We start from the raw sequence: 15,798 nt of genomic DNA on the forward strand, positions 1-15,798 counted from the left end.
CGCACGCACACACACACACACAGACACACACAGAGATACACAGACACAGACACACACAGACACACACACACACAGATACACACAGACACACAGAGACACAGACACACACACGCGTGCGCACGCACACACACACACACAGACACACACAGAGATACACAGGCACACACACAGACACACAAACACAGACACACAGAGACACAGACACACACACACACACACACACACAGACAGACACAGAGTCAAGAGCCAAGGAACTTTATTTGCCTAACAATAAATCTGCAAATGCAAAGGGAGAGAGCGCGAGAGCTAAAGTGAGAGAAAGGAAGGAAAGAAATAAGGGAAGAAAAAGAAAGAGTTCAAGGCAATAGCCACCACCCCGGAGCTGCAGCGTCCCAACGGTCTGATTCGTTCCCCAGTCCGGTGGGGGAACGTTCTGTCCCATGTTAGTTGGTTCCATTTTTTATGGAGTTGCTACAAGCTGTTCTGCTACACACACCTTCCACCCGGCAATGGTGTACGTGCCCAACACTCCTCAGGGGCCTCTGGGCACCCTGACCCCCTGACCCCACGTCTGGGCACGTGCACAGGGGTTTGGTTGGGTTGTGCAGGATCAGCCTCCCCCGTTGCTCCATGGCGTCCGTCAGTTTCCTCCTTTAACAATGTATAGACCGATCTCTGCGGTGGCAGCGGTGTTACCCTCCTGCCTTAAATCCCTTCTGTGCCGGTGGTGTTATCTTCCTGCCTTAACAATGTACAGATCGTTCCCCGTGGGGATGGCATGAGTTTCCTGCCATAGCAATGCTGAGACAACACATCTGCTGTGGCGATGGTGGGTCTCAGCAGCACAGTCTCTTACACCCAGTCAGAAGGGGTATCTTGAAATTTAATCTACGGCCCAATATGCTTTTAAAAATTATGACATTAAATTATAGTCTTGTGAATTTACAGTAACTTTTAATCTATAGTGGATAGCTAGATCCCTGTATGTATGTGGTGGAAAGAAAGCACTCAGGAAAAGTAGTTGATGCATTATTGAATTATAACCACCCTGAAACTATTTTCATTGAATCAAACCTGTAGTGCAGTCCAGCTAAAAAATAGGTCATCCCTGAAAGTTAATATTTTTTATGTCATTAATTTACTTTGATTCATTTCAATAAAGCAGGAAAAATAAATGGGATTGAAACCAGAATGTGGACATAGAGTGATGGCCTTGTATTAGTGATACTAAAACAGAAAGCTAGAGGATGTCAGTTCCCAGAGGAGGAAGAGCCTAGGGTGGAAGCTCAGCAGGTGTGAAGGCTGCGGATGTATCTTGACTCCAGGTGAACCCACACTGCAGCCAGCGTAGCAAAAGTGTTGAAAGTGGTGAAAAGGTAAAACATAGAGGAAATGAAGTAGAGCTGAATTTTGGGGAGGAGAAGTTATTTCTGATGCTGAGGAGGTACGAAAGAGGACTGGAATGGAAAAAGAGCACCACAGATTACCGTTGTGTGCGGAGTGGGGGAATGCCAGTCAGTGGGTGTCAGCTGGCTGGGGCAAAGGATCTCTGCCGATTCCCACTGGTTGTAGAGACGTAGCAAAGCAAATGTCTCCTGGGAGATGAGGAGTAGTATTGTCTACAAAAAGCCTGTGCTTTACTCTTTCTGATGGAAAAGTACCCTCAACAAAAAAAAAAGTAACTCCCTTTTCAGTCTTGAAGGCATTTACAGTGGTTCTGCCCACTGTGGCTGGATGGCTGAGCTGGTTCCTTGCGGCACGTGAAGAGCCCTGCTGAGATAGGAAAAGGGTCATCATAGTCCATAGTGCTCTTGGAAACTGTCTTTTCCTGCAAAAAGCCTAGATTAAAGATTCAATAAATAACAGGCGATGTTCCCTAAAACCCAGTGAGTCCTTGCAGAGTCATAAACCAATTTTCCCAAAATGAGTAGGGCAGAGAAAGGTGATGCTAAGGACAAGAAGAGGTAATGCTGAATTGGAGGTAATTGTCATATTCCATTAAATTTCCTGCATTGCCCTAGGCTGGTCACTTCCTCCTTTTGTTTGTTTAATAGAGATCATGGAGTGAAAGGACAAGTCTTGATGAGTACTGGAAAAGGATGCCTCCAGCGAAATGACTGACTTGTCTTATAAAAAGATGAGTTACATTCATTTGTTGTGCATGAAGCAATGCAGGAGCCATCTCCTGTGGTCCAAGGGCAACGTCCCTAGTTGCAGTCCATGTGAAGTGCCTCCATGTCCACGTATTTGCAACCAAAGTTCTTCAAATACTGCATGGCCTGTTGGATTGAAAGAACATGGATTCTGTTTTGAGGACTTACTCCAACAGTGGAGAATTTCTGTATGACTCAGCCTTTGCTATCAACTATAGCCCGTCATCCTTAGTTCCTGGAGCATTTATTCTTCAATCCGTTTTATAAGTAAAGCAGCTGAGAGACACATTAAACACACTGTGCTAGAGCTGAAGGTACAGTACAGGTGGTTCGTATGATTTCTCATGGCCACTGCTGTACTACTTTCATAGCAAATGTGGTAACATAATTCCACCTCTCAGTCTCTCCTGCAGGAATCTGCGCTCTGCTAAGAATTTTATTCTGCAGATTCACACAGAAATGATCCTAAATGCCAGGGTTGAGTTCTCTGTGCATTGTTAAGAAAGAATTTAATTAATTCCACAGTTAATATGACAAATACCAAGCCATGAGCTGTTGTTCCTTCAGGAATTAAATGACAACAACGATGAAGGCACTTCTGAAGAAGGTAGAAGCCTTGATTGAAGAGACTTGGAAACTACGAATGTGAGTCGCGCCAGTGAAACGTCAGGACGGTTTGTGCTTGCCAGTTATATTTGGTCTGTGGTGCATTTTGGCACCTGTGCATGCAACTCCACTAATTTTTACTAATTGTGTCCTTATTTCTGCTTTCTGGGGAAACGGCAGTTCCTTGATTAGAATCGCAAAAGTAAATCTGTGGATTGTTCTAATTTTAAGTGGAAGAGAGTTCTTCAGTCACGGTAAAGATCCAGTAAAGCTGTGTCACGTAAATCAGTCTTTGCTTCCCTGTTGCTTAAATAATAAGACATACTTCATATATCGGGTGTGCACAGACAAACCGCAAAACCTAGATGTGCCAGAAGGTGCTATCTGTGTGGGCCAAGCCTTGAGGGAGGGAGGGAAAACTTGTACCAGGCTTAGGTTAAAAACATATGACAGAAGAGAGCAAAGAGCCGGGCATTTGTCCTGGAAGTCCTGTTCTAACAGCCTCTTCCAGTGTGCTATATTCTGTCTTGGGGACCTTTTCTGGGGCCTTTTTTTTTATAGTAGTGTTTAGTTATGGCAGAAATGCTGACATTTCTTCCGGTAGCAATGTTGTCCCTGAAGAAAATAAAAGCTTCACTGACAAAGGTGGAAATCAAAGCTGAAAACACAATAGCATTCAGACTTTTGCCAAGAATTACTTGCTAGCACTAAGGGCCTGACCTCACCCAGGCGGTAATACCTCCCTTCCTGGAGCCTTGCAGAACGTTCCAGAAACTCTGGAACTTGAGTGGAACAACGTGCTGCTGCCGTTCAGCTTTACATCAGGCACGGTGCTGCTGAACGCCAAGAAATTTCACTCAGTGCTGAACTCCTTGTCTGCTACTTGCACTTTTTGATAAAAGGTGTTCATTACTCAAGGGAGCACAAGGGCATGTGCATACGCTGGTTTTGTCCACCAAAACAGCTTTACTGGTTGTCCCACCATCATCTTTTTGTTTTGTACTTTAGTTTTATCTTTAGTGCCAATTTTCTCAGCAGTGATTACAGTGCTCTGCATAGAAACAAGCGGAGATTATACAGGCGGAGAAATGAAAGAAGCTGGATTTGAAGTAGTGAAATCCACAAAAAGCAGAAGCAAGCAGAACACAAACCTGTTGAATGTGGACAAAGTCAGGTTTTAGAGCAGTGCCCATTATAGGGAAGTTTTCTCTAACACAGATACAATTATTGTGCATGCCATTCATATTACAAGAAATACTGAGTAATTGTGAGAAAACATTCCCTACCAAGAAATATTTTAGGGCACTAGAATTTCATATGGAAGCTTTCTATCATAAAATGTTATTTTAAAATGTTGGTTCTTGCTTTGGATTTTTGCGCTTAAGTCTTTCGGAACTCTCACTTGTATAATTTCAGACTTCAGCTCTGCTTATGATGCAGATGGAAACCTGCGGATAACTGGCTAGCTGAAAAAGGTCTCATAGACATAGTCCAGCTGGCTGGACAAAAATGCACATCGCTCTCAGCTTATCTGAAGTAAAGCAAAAATACACTATCCTTGGCTGTTCTTGTTACACAATATCAGGAAGATCGCGGTGGGAAAAGAATGTTGCAGGTGGGAACAGATAACTACAGAAGAGAAACTAGGGGCGGGCTTGGTATTTAGGCAACTAACCAATAATGAGCTTAACTTTTGTAATATGTATGAGCTAATTATAGGAAGGCATAAAAGGTGACTGTAAGGGACAATAAACGAAGTCTGCTGATCACTCATATTGAGTGACTGTGTCTTCCCTCCGTCGCGACAGAAACCTACCTGTGTGCAGATGAATGCTGTGACGTTTCTGTGAAGCGGCCAGAGTTGCAGGTGGCATATGGCAAGAATCTGCAGTATTTGCACTGATGGAACATGCAGGTGACGTAGTGCCCTCAGATACAGGGGACAGATTGTCAAAATTGCATTTAAAACAACATGCATGCAGAAGACCAGTAAAAAACATGCAACAGTGAAAACCTATTTACAACCATTTCAAACCCATTCACAGCATTTCCAATGAATATAACCGGTTCTTGCCAAGTGCCACTTAAATACCACTTCATCTATACCATTTCATGCACACAGACCAGGTTTGGGGGGGTTCTGTTCTGCAGCAAGTTGCAGTGCCGAGCAGAAGCCAGGGCAGGAAGCGATTATGGCTAAAGAGCCGATGCTGATTGAAAGTGTGTGATGCTGCAGAGGAAATGTAACACCCTAGAACCTCAGCTAGTCTGGACATAGATTTCAAAACCAGGGCACATTAAGATGTAAACAGTCAATAGGACTGGGGCCCACCTTTCTCCTAACAATCAGGTCATTAGCAGTAGGAGTGTGCAGAATGATTTCCATGATTAAACTGCAAGTGCAAAATGCATGGAAGTGCGTGCTCATCAACGCTGAGCGAAAACGGCCTTGCTTTTTGCCATGTTTCTTCTCCTGCTTGTTCTAATTCATCCTGGATACAAGAGTCAGGCGTAAGGGCAGCTTACGTCTAACAAGTGCAAAGAGGCCTTTGAAAAGGCTTAAGATTCTTCTGTGTAACTATACTGGGGAAGCATTGTGAAGAATTGTGCTTCTGATTTTCAAGGTCGCTTCCCCGAAAAGTCATCAGCTCGCATTCAATTAAAATTGCCAGGATCTGAGTGGAAAGTGTCTCTGATGAGAAATGGAACAGAATTCAAATATTTGGTAGAGTTAGCTATTGTTATAATGTAAGTGATGATTGTTATATGGGTGAAGGGGACAGCTTCCTTTTTATCTAGAGGTTAACATCTGGCGTAGTTTGTAGTATCCATTCAGTAATTTTGAGTGTTATCTAACTTCTGATTCCACCATTTTTTAGAAGTCCGGTCAGTGTAGAAAGCAGTAAGAAAGACAAACTTCAACCTGGGAGCCCTTACTTTTTTTTTTGGTAAGATGTGTATGATGCTCTACAATCACATTGTGTATGTCAGCAGTTTTGCTTTTCTGCAAAGTGCACGTGCCAGCAGAATTGCTCATAGCTGAAAGGGAATTGCCAGGCTACCCTACTGCTAATGCCATGCTTCAACACACAGATGTACCCAGGGCAATGCCCTTCATCACCCTGGGCCTTTGAGCAGCTGAGCGTTATTTATGAAAGCACTGAAGTTTCCCTGCACTCTTCCATGTACCATCTGAGCCATAGTAACTTATTAAAGTGAAAAACTTCTAGAATGACAAAGGTTCTACTACAGCACCAAGAAAGGCTTAATCAGTGAAGATAATCTAGACATAAGGACGTTTAGGTAAATTGCAAAGGCCAGTGATCCATCGTTTTCCCCCTGCACTTCTGGTGCATACTTTTCTCTTGTTTGCTCCTGTCTGTATGCCTGTAACATCGACACATCTTGTCTTCCATGTGCAAAATGAAAGCTGGTCTTTCTCACAGTGGCTCGGGCCCCTCATAGGACAGATGGCAAAATACAGGTGCAGGATTTTGTTGCAGGGATGAAGCTGGAATGTAATACAGCCAGTCATTTATAAGGCGAAGATTAAATTCAGCCCATGTTCAAAGCAATTTTTTCCTTGCCCCCAAATAGATGAGCCAAAAAATCCCCCACGTATGTCCTTTTCTTGATGGGAGAAAGCTCAGCGCCATTGTGGATGCCAAGAACCAAACCAGGTTTTAAATCCCAGCTTCTCTGAGATATTGATGTATTTCTGGGAAGTAGCCCTGCAACTCCTGAAAATTAGAGGGCAGCACAAAAGAGTTTATGAACAGTAAATACAAAGACACATTGTTGATGAGATTGCTCTGAAGAATTATGTGGAAAAGGGAGCTGGAATGGGCCTGTGCGATTTAGGATTCCTTGGTAAATAATTTCTACTGTGGCTACCTAGTTGCTGTGAGAGGACTGTTAGCTTTGTACAGGGTTATTTTTGCCTGGATGCTCCAGAAATAGGTAAGCATGATGCTGTTTCATGAAGAGCCATTAAAGAGGAGCATTTGAGCTGGGTAATAACTGTCTATTCATTCCTGCAACAGGGAACGCAGGTTTATGCACAGGATTTTGATAATACAGCCGGAGGTTAAAAGTGAACTCTCTCTAAGGCTATGGCCAATTGGCACTTCACCAGCAAGAAGGTGACTGGCAGTAGTATTCGTGTAGATGCCACGCGTGTTTATAGATGTGAAGGAAGCTTGCTTGTTTGTTTGTTTGTAAAGGTGCCTGGAGCTCCATTCTACATGAAGGTATTGCTGTAGACATCTGGGGGTGGGCCTGTGAGGTGGGAGCAGAACTTGTACTCAGTTTCTACAAATAGAACAGAATTTGCAAGGAAGATAAAAGTGAATATTGTCCTTGTTGTTTGTGATACACAGCTGTGCTCAAAAGGCCCAACTAGTGTGTGGTCCAGATTATCCTGAATAAAACATGGACTGTGCTGCTTGTCTTCCTAACAGTCACTGTCCTTGCTGTGCTTATAGCAGTGATTAATAGTAATAACTAATCATTATTAATTCATCATAGTTAATAGGTAGTACAATGATCAGCTATCACAGTAACCTCAGTTAAAGTAGCGCTTATGCTTAGGGAGAGGCGGTACTACCAATGAAAAGCAATTTGCAAATTCAAGGTTGACTGTGTCAAGAAAGATAATTATAAAATCAACTTCATTTGCAGGTGCAAAGAGCCAACACCATCTGCTACTGGCAATATGTAACCAGTGTGATGGATAGGAAAGAAACCAAAGCTCACGTTAGAGAAAAAGCTCCACTAATAGGCATAGTTGAAGAGATGTGGTTTGGTAGTGGGAAACATCTCTTGGCATGCTGGTTGTTCAAAGTCTCATACATTTCTGCCTTGCTTAAGAAAGGCATCCTTTGTCTGAACTCCTTGCTCTGGAGTGCAAGGAACACTGGCAGTGGGGTGCAGGAAGAAGCTGAAATTCCCTTGGTCACATGCGATTTGCCTGCACTGTTTGCATTGTACAGACAAAATGAAAAAAAACCCAAAACAACCAGCCCTCAGCATGCCCTCGCTGTGTGCGAATAGCGCGTGGTCGGGTACTACGACGCTAGGTAACTGGTCCAGACGCTTAGACAGAAATTATGGAAGATAGACACCTGCACAGAAGATCAGTTCCCTGTTTTATGGAACAGGATACAGCTCTGCTTCAGCATAGTGAGCTCGAGTATTGCCAGATGTGTTAGCAGCACGTCCTGGTTTCAGCTGGGATGGCGTTAATTACCTTCTTAGGGGCTAGCGCAGTGCTGTCTTTTGGCTTTGGTGTGAGGCACTGCAGTTCCTCAGGCCTCGCTAGCAAAAAGGCTGGAGGGGCGCAAGGGCTGGGGAGGGGAGACTGCCAGGTCCGCTGACCTGAACCAACCGAAGAGGTGTTCCATGCCATGGGATGGCACGCCTGCTCTCTGTGTACCTGGGGGCTGGCTGGGCAGGGGGCTTGTTGCCTGGGGACTGGCTGGGCATCAGCCGGTGGGCGGCCAGCAGCTGCGTTGTGCACCACGTGCTCCTTTCTTCCTTTCCCTCTCCCTTTTCATTATAACTATTATTGTCACTGTTGTGGCTATTCTTCCATTTTTATTCTGTTTCAATTATTAAATCGTTCTTACCTCAGCCTTTGAGTTTTGCGTTCCTTTCCAGCTCTCCCCATCCCTCTGGCTGAGGGGGGAGCGAGCGAGCGGCTGCGTGGCACTGGGTTACCAGCCGGGGTTAAACCACGACACCGCACCACTTGCAGGGTAGCGGGGGCTGTTTCCAACAAGCAGCAAGGAGCAGCCACCCACATTTGAGAGCAGGTTTCTCACTGGCAACCAGAAAACAGACACGTCATCGCTGCAGTGAATGACTGGACCGGGCTTTCCCTCGCTGCTGTGCTCGATGTTAACGCTGGTTTGCCCAGCAGCCAGTAACCTCCGCTTCTCGCTGGGAGCCAGCGGTAAAGCAGCATTTACCACTGGCTTTTCTAGGCACACAGAACGTGCAGCTGCTTTGTTTTTAGTCACAAGTGCTTTATCTCTATACCCAGGGAAGTGTGGCGAGGGGTACCTCTGAGGTAAAGGCAGGATGAAAACAGGACACAGGCGGTCAGCGTGCTTATAGGGTACCAGAGTTATGTTCCCTCTGCAGAGCATCAGTGGAGCGGAGTCGCAGCGATCAGCAATGAATTATAAGCAAAAGCCTGGATGTTTCAGAGGTCAGGACTCACTGGGAAGACATACTAGTGCTGCAGCAGCACTACTCAACCACTACTCTGCCAATGAGTAACTGAAAAACTAATGTTTTGTAGCAACAATTCAACATGGTATTTTGAAGACAGCAAAACCTGGGAAACTCCTGACACATTTGCTCATGAGGAAAAAGCAACTGGCATAATAAGATTTTCTGAAACAGAGTTGTTTATTCCATACAACTGATTGCAAAGATCTGCAACCTGCTTGTAGCTACTGACCCCAAAGGGTTTCTAATGTACCTGAGCAAAGAAATCAAGAAACACGCTTGCTTTCTTCTTTGGAAAGAGATCAGGAAGTTCCTGAACCTGAACTTGACTGTTCGGGCACAAGCCAGAGAAAGCCTTGCTAAAGTCAAGGTAAGCAACACGCACTGCTCTTCCTCTGTCCACTCAGTTACTCACACATCGCTAGAAAGGTACCAGGTCAGTGCGGCATGATTTCACCCTTTGCAAACCCATGCTGACTCCTCCCTACCAACTTCTTGTCCCCAGCATCTTTGGAAACGGCTCCCAGAGTACGTGCTCCGCCACCTTCCCAGGCAGCACGGTGAGGCTGCAGTTCCCAGCTCCTCGGTCTTGCCCTTCTTGAAGATGGGACAGACATTCCCTGTCTTCCAGGCCTCAGAGCCTCCCCCAAGTGCCATGCCCTCTCCTGCTTCATCAGGAGTGTCCCCACAGTGACACTGGGGATGGACTTTCGAGCGCAGGAATTGCCTGGACTTCTCTGTACCCCCCTCACACCTCATCATAACTGCTATCAATGCCGGTTATGGCAGATGCCAACACCGAATTTCTGTTCTGCTGCTCCACCAGCCAAGAGCTCTCCCCTCTCACTAAGAGCTGGCGGCAGAGAGCGGTGAGGAAACTTGAGCACAGGTCACGTCTGAGTTTATCACCGTGACTGACAACACAACGTGAATGTCAAGATGTTCTGTCCCTGCTTCCTCTGTGCAGAGACACTAGAAAGTAGCAAAAGCTGAACTTCTCTTTGACCACTCTGGTGCAGGCTGGAGAAATTTCGTTACACCTTTTTCCTTTGCAGGGGATCAAAACCTGTGGGATTTCCCAGCGTTTCGCGGCCACCAGAAGCTCACCTGCTACCTTCTGCCCAAACCACAAGGAGGATTGCTCTAAAATACAGGGAAAGTCTGGGAACTGATCTTAACACAATTGTGGAAAAGGACATACACACATGCTGGCCTTTTGCCTGGCCTCCAGGACAGGCTGAAGGTGCAGCGGTGAACAGAGCTGAAAGGAGCAGAGCGCTCTGGAGAGCTGTACGGTTAGGGAAAGGGGTAGAAAGCGATGTCAAGAAGGGAAACGATAAAACAAAGACATATATTAGATGACAAAGTTTATTAAATTTCAAACAGAATATCTGGAATTAAATACAGTATATTACCTTCAAAAATATGTATTCATATAAAAAGGAACAGCGTCACAGCAACATTCATTGCTTTCCTCACTGCCTGTTAACTCAAGTCCTTGAATTAGTGGGTAAAACCCCCAAATTTTTCCAGTCTTAATTGATCTTGGAACAACCATTCTTCCTTTCCCAGAACTGGGACTTTGTTCTATCATCTTCTGATCACTACTGACTTCTGTGGACAGGAAATGACAATGTAGATCTTCAGTAACAGGTAACTCCCTGAAATAAGAAAACCTGCTTCTTTTATTGACACGAATGTCCCAGAACACTGGCTACCATCTGGGCTACAGCCACCACATCATCAGCTGCTAGCAGCAACAAAAAGATTGGCTGTCCTATCATACAAGGTTTGGAAAGTACTGAGGAGACTGGAAGTTAATATTTTAACATTCATTTTTCCCGCACATGAAGTGTTTCAGGTACAGCGCAGCTGCTGATGTAGTAACTGGGAATGTCTACAGCTGCAGCGACCTTTAATACGAACCCCAAGATGAATACCGTGAGGGGCCATGGGCACAAACTGAAACACAGAGGGTCGGGGCTGAACATCAGGAAATGCTTCTTTCCGATCAGGGTGACTGGGCACTGGCACAGGCTGCCCATGGAGGCTCCATCCTGGGAGATGCTCAAAAGCCAGCACGGTCCTGGGCAACCAGCTCTGGGTGGTCTTCCCTGAGCAGGGGAGCTAGAACGGATGACCTCCAGAGGTCCCTTCCAACCTCACCCGCTCTGTGGTTCTGTGATCCAAAACAAACATACCAAACCCACCACATAACTCTCTTGGCACTGCTACACACTCACAGTAATGGTAAACCTAAGGCGCATAAGGTGACAGCAACGTAAAGTGCCCTGTCCTCCAGCATGACCACTGGTAAAGATTTCACTTTATCGGCAGAAACAATCACGGCATCTGGACTGAAGCAGCAGGCTCAAATCACATCAAACAATGTCCTAAGCATTAAAGTAACACTGGAAACATTAAAAACACATAGGGTGAAAGGATTAAGCAGAACAAAGGGAATGCTTTCGTTAAAACACAGAACATCAGTGGAGAAAAAATAATGCTTCTACCTTAATAAGAAACATTCTGACAATTCTGTCACGCTCAAGAATCAAGGTGAGTCATTCTGCTAGTCAGAAAAAAACAGGTGTGCTTCTTAGAGTGAGTGCAAAATAAAACACCTATGCATCAATAAACCAACAGGCAAGTGCAATGTGCTTGACATCCATTTAATAGAATTCACATTTGGACTGCAATAAACACATATGCACATCTGAACTGTGGGATGAGAAACTATAGACGCGCTATGTAAACAAAATCCTTTCCGGAGCTTTTTTCCTAGCATTTTGTTCAAATCAGGTAATTTTTGGTTAAAACATCGCGGTACTCCTGTACTGCCCTGCAAAGGGGATCCTGGTCAACGTGGATACTTTTTGAAGATCCATCAGAAAATACCATGGGAGAAGCTCCAGCAGATCCAGCTTCAAGTTCAGCAGTGGCTAGGGAGAAGAGAAACAAGATTCCGGTGTTGCTTTTACACTAGACAGGGCCAAATCAGTCACTATGAAAACATCATGGATAACTGGAGAGACTATAATCCAGAAAGAGATTTAAAAACTTCCAAGGGATTGTAACAATCAAAGGGCTACGCACAAAGGAAGAAACAATCTTTTTCCACATTTGCTTACCAGTCAACAGTATTTCTAAAGCCAGTGAAAGAAATTCTATAGGCTACACAGCGAACGTCTTCAGGGAATCCACAAATGACTCCTGCTTACACCAGTGCTAAACTGAGCCCCCCTGCAGATCTCTCGAACCTCCAGTATCTGTTTTCCTTGAATGTTCAAAGCAGTGATTTATTGGAACTCTACTCCTAAAAACCAGCTTCTGCCTTCTCTGTGACAAACTTAAAAAGAATCCGCCGGTGAAAACGCAAACACCTTTGCAGTGCAGTCAGGCCAGGACAAGTCTCCTAGCCTGGCACTTTCTTTGAGGGGCGTCTTTGTAACTCACCCTGGCAAAACCCTCTTTCCTCCACAAAAACACATACTCAATGACAGCAAGCCCACCTTTACTGTTCTTCTCCAGCCACATTTTTCAGACAAGGTCCTGAAACCAAACGCACTCTATGACACCTAGCAGATGCACAGTCAGGTTCAAAAGGCACACGGATGAAATGCAACGGCTTTGTGTCCATTCGGACACACGGAACGAGCTGTGAAGCTACAGCTGAACACTCTCTGTATTACCAAAAGCATGCAGGAACAGAAGGAAATTCTCGCAGGGGCCACCTGCTTTGAAATAGCACCAGTCACTGCAAAGCAAAGCAGTGACTCTGGAGGAACGACTACCCTGAAACAGGTGGAATTCCTCTTTGGACACCTGGCCTCATATTATAGAGCATGTTTCATGCTATGTGTTAAAAGCATTCAACTCATCTTATGTTTGCCTAAGTGCTACTAAATCATTTTTTCCCAAAGAAAGGGTATCTTTCATCACTGATTATATTTTTCTTGCTTATTCAAAAAAGACTGCAACATAAGCTACAAATACAAGCAATGAATAAGAAATAGCAAAAAACCAAGGTCCAACAGCAGAGAATGTGCACGGTATGATTTAGTGCGGAATGCAACTGATGCACATGGAAGAAGCAGTGATGGCTGAAGTCTATAAACATCTTCTCTCGGGGCTTCTTTTACGTTTGACGTTTGTGCTCAAGGATTCACTCTAGAAAAACGTGACTTCAGCTTAAGCCAAGTGCACCCCTGTAGAGGAAGTGGGTTAGTTTTCTCTGCACTTGTCTTTTTCAGGCAACTGCATAACATTCTACACAATCTTTTGGTAAGCTGGAAGTTTTCACATTCAAGTCTAAACTGGAAAGCTAGCAGAAAAACCTCCCTGTGCTTAGCACAGGAACTTCACAGCTTTCAAGCCATTATGTTCAAGAGTAGGAACACTCCTCTTTTTCCTTAAAAATGCCCCTAACATAGTGACACATTACCTTGTTTAAGTTCTTTAGCGATTTTTTCATCTAGTTCCTGCCATACCTAGAATTATACAGAAAATACAGTTAATATTTTAACAGTTACGTTTTTCTAATATTAAACTTCTAAAACATTCTTAAAATCCACACATAATGAGAGAAAACCTAAAAATATAATTCCAAGTAGACACATCTTGGTTTGGGGTTTGATTTCTACTGAAGAGAAACTTTTGGTCCGTCGGGCTGCAGCTGCCTCATTGCTCAGCAACGTTAACAAAACAATTTGTAACTCACCAGCTGGATTATTACTGGGCATTTAACAAAATACACAGGAAGAAAGCAAGAAAGCCTAGCGCAGTTATTGCAGTGAAGGTATGGCTGAAGTTTATCATCAAACACACGAACAGAATGTCAGCTACATGCCGAGATAGGTACAAATGCCACCCACAGGGACAAATCAGCCAGTTGAGGCTGGCTTCTGCAACTTCACAGAGAGAAGAGCTGCACCAGCAGCTGCTGCAGGATTGACATACACCATTTGTATAGAAAAAAGCGTGTGCCAATATTCTTCTTTTCTCCACCTTAAGATGGGAAATTGAAAGAGCTCCTACAGATGATGCCAAAACTTCTTTATTGTTATTGCAAATACCACGACACGCATTTATAAAAACATAAAAGCACACACAATTTTTTCTTGCAAACTGTGTACTAAGAAAAGATAACCACAGCTACAGCTTCTACGCAGCGAGTGCTGTGGGGTTTATTATGTAGCTGGAATCAGCCTGGATCACTACAAAGGAGCACTTACGCCTCTTCTCCCCTAGAAAGTGGGTATTGTTACCAATTAAGTTATTCTCACTTATGATTCTGCCTTCAGAAGCCTTCACAAGAAGGAATCACATCTCTTAATTTAAGAGTCACAGTCCAAGCGCTATATGCTGCTGTTTACATTTGATGATACCTGCTACTCCTACATTTTTTCCATTAAATTTGTGACACGCAGAAGTGAATTTCCAAACAGATATCATACAGCTTCCAGGGCTACGATGGCCATGAAGATGCTGCAGGGCTTGGACCTCGTGAGCTATATGGAGAGGCTGAGAGCTGCAACTGTTTCTTTACTGGAGAACAGGAAAACTCAGAGGGACCTTATCTATGTGTATAAATACCTGGTGGGGGGAGTACAGAAGATGGAGCCAGACTCTTCTCAGCAGTGCCACGCAAAAGAACAAGAGGAATAGGCACAAATCCAGATAGAGGAAATTTTAACACAAGGATTTTTACAATTATTATTTTTAAAAAAATTGTAAGCATGGACAGACACTGGAACAAGTTGCCAGAAAAGGTTGTGGAGTGTCCATCCTTGGAGATGTATAACACCTGGCTGACAGAACAGTGACAAAACCTGCTACGGCTGACCCTGCTTTGAGCAGGGGTGATGCTGGACTAGACCATCTCTAGAGGCCCCTTCCCCTCACTCATTCTGCAACTCTCTTGATTTTAGTACTGAATTCCTGGGGGAAGGAGCATTTATTTTATGAAATGAGCAGACCCACCTAGCAGCATAACAACAACAAGAAGAACGGAAACACTGCACAGGGTACTCAACAGGACACAGAGAGCAAGAGCCTCAGGAAGGAAACCACTCCGCTTACCCTCACAAGAGGAGCAGTAACAGGCAGTAACTGCAAGGGTCAAAGGAGCGGGGCTGTAAACCAGCAAAGCGGAGGGAAGGGCTCTCTCTCCAGGAACACAGGGATAGCTGGGACCAAATTCACCAGATCCTGCAGGAGAAGCACCACTCTGTGATACTTCATTGAAATACTCTGTGCCAACAGAGCTGCATGAACAATGGAAAAGGACCCCCCAAATCTCTAATTGTTTTCCAGCAGGTACAAGCAGAAGCAAAATTCCAGGGAGAAAGGACCCCCTAACTCCTGAGACGAGACACAGGTAACAGAAAAAAGCAGGAAAACTAATGCCTAGACCAAAATACGGCCCAAACCCAGGACCAATCCCAAGCAAATAAGTAGCAGTTGAGGTGTTAGAAGAAACCACTTTCCCTGGTTTCCTGAGTCTTCACAATGACTAGAAGGTCCACAGGACCCTCTGCAACATGTACAAATCAATCAAGAGAAGAAAAAGGTCTTGTTTTCCTCTTATCCATTCCATCAATGTCTTTGTGATTCTCATCCATGTCTGAGGGAAGAGAAATAGGTGGAAATAAAGCCAACACACTGATTTCTGAAAAGGGAATGAATGAAGAGCCAGGCAAAATACACCTCCGAGGACCTTAACTTGCCTCCACTTTTCTCCTTCCCCCCAAACCCCTGGGAAAGGCATCACAGCTGAGTGTCCCAAACCTCCTGAGCAGGTACT

Source organism: Falco punctatus (genome assembly GCF_963210335.1).
Source record: "Falco punctatus genome assembly, contig: scaffold_31, whole genome shotgun sequence".
Lineage (NCBI taxonomy): Eukaryota > Metazoa > Chordata > Aves > Falconiformes > Falconidae > Falco > Falco punctatus.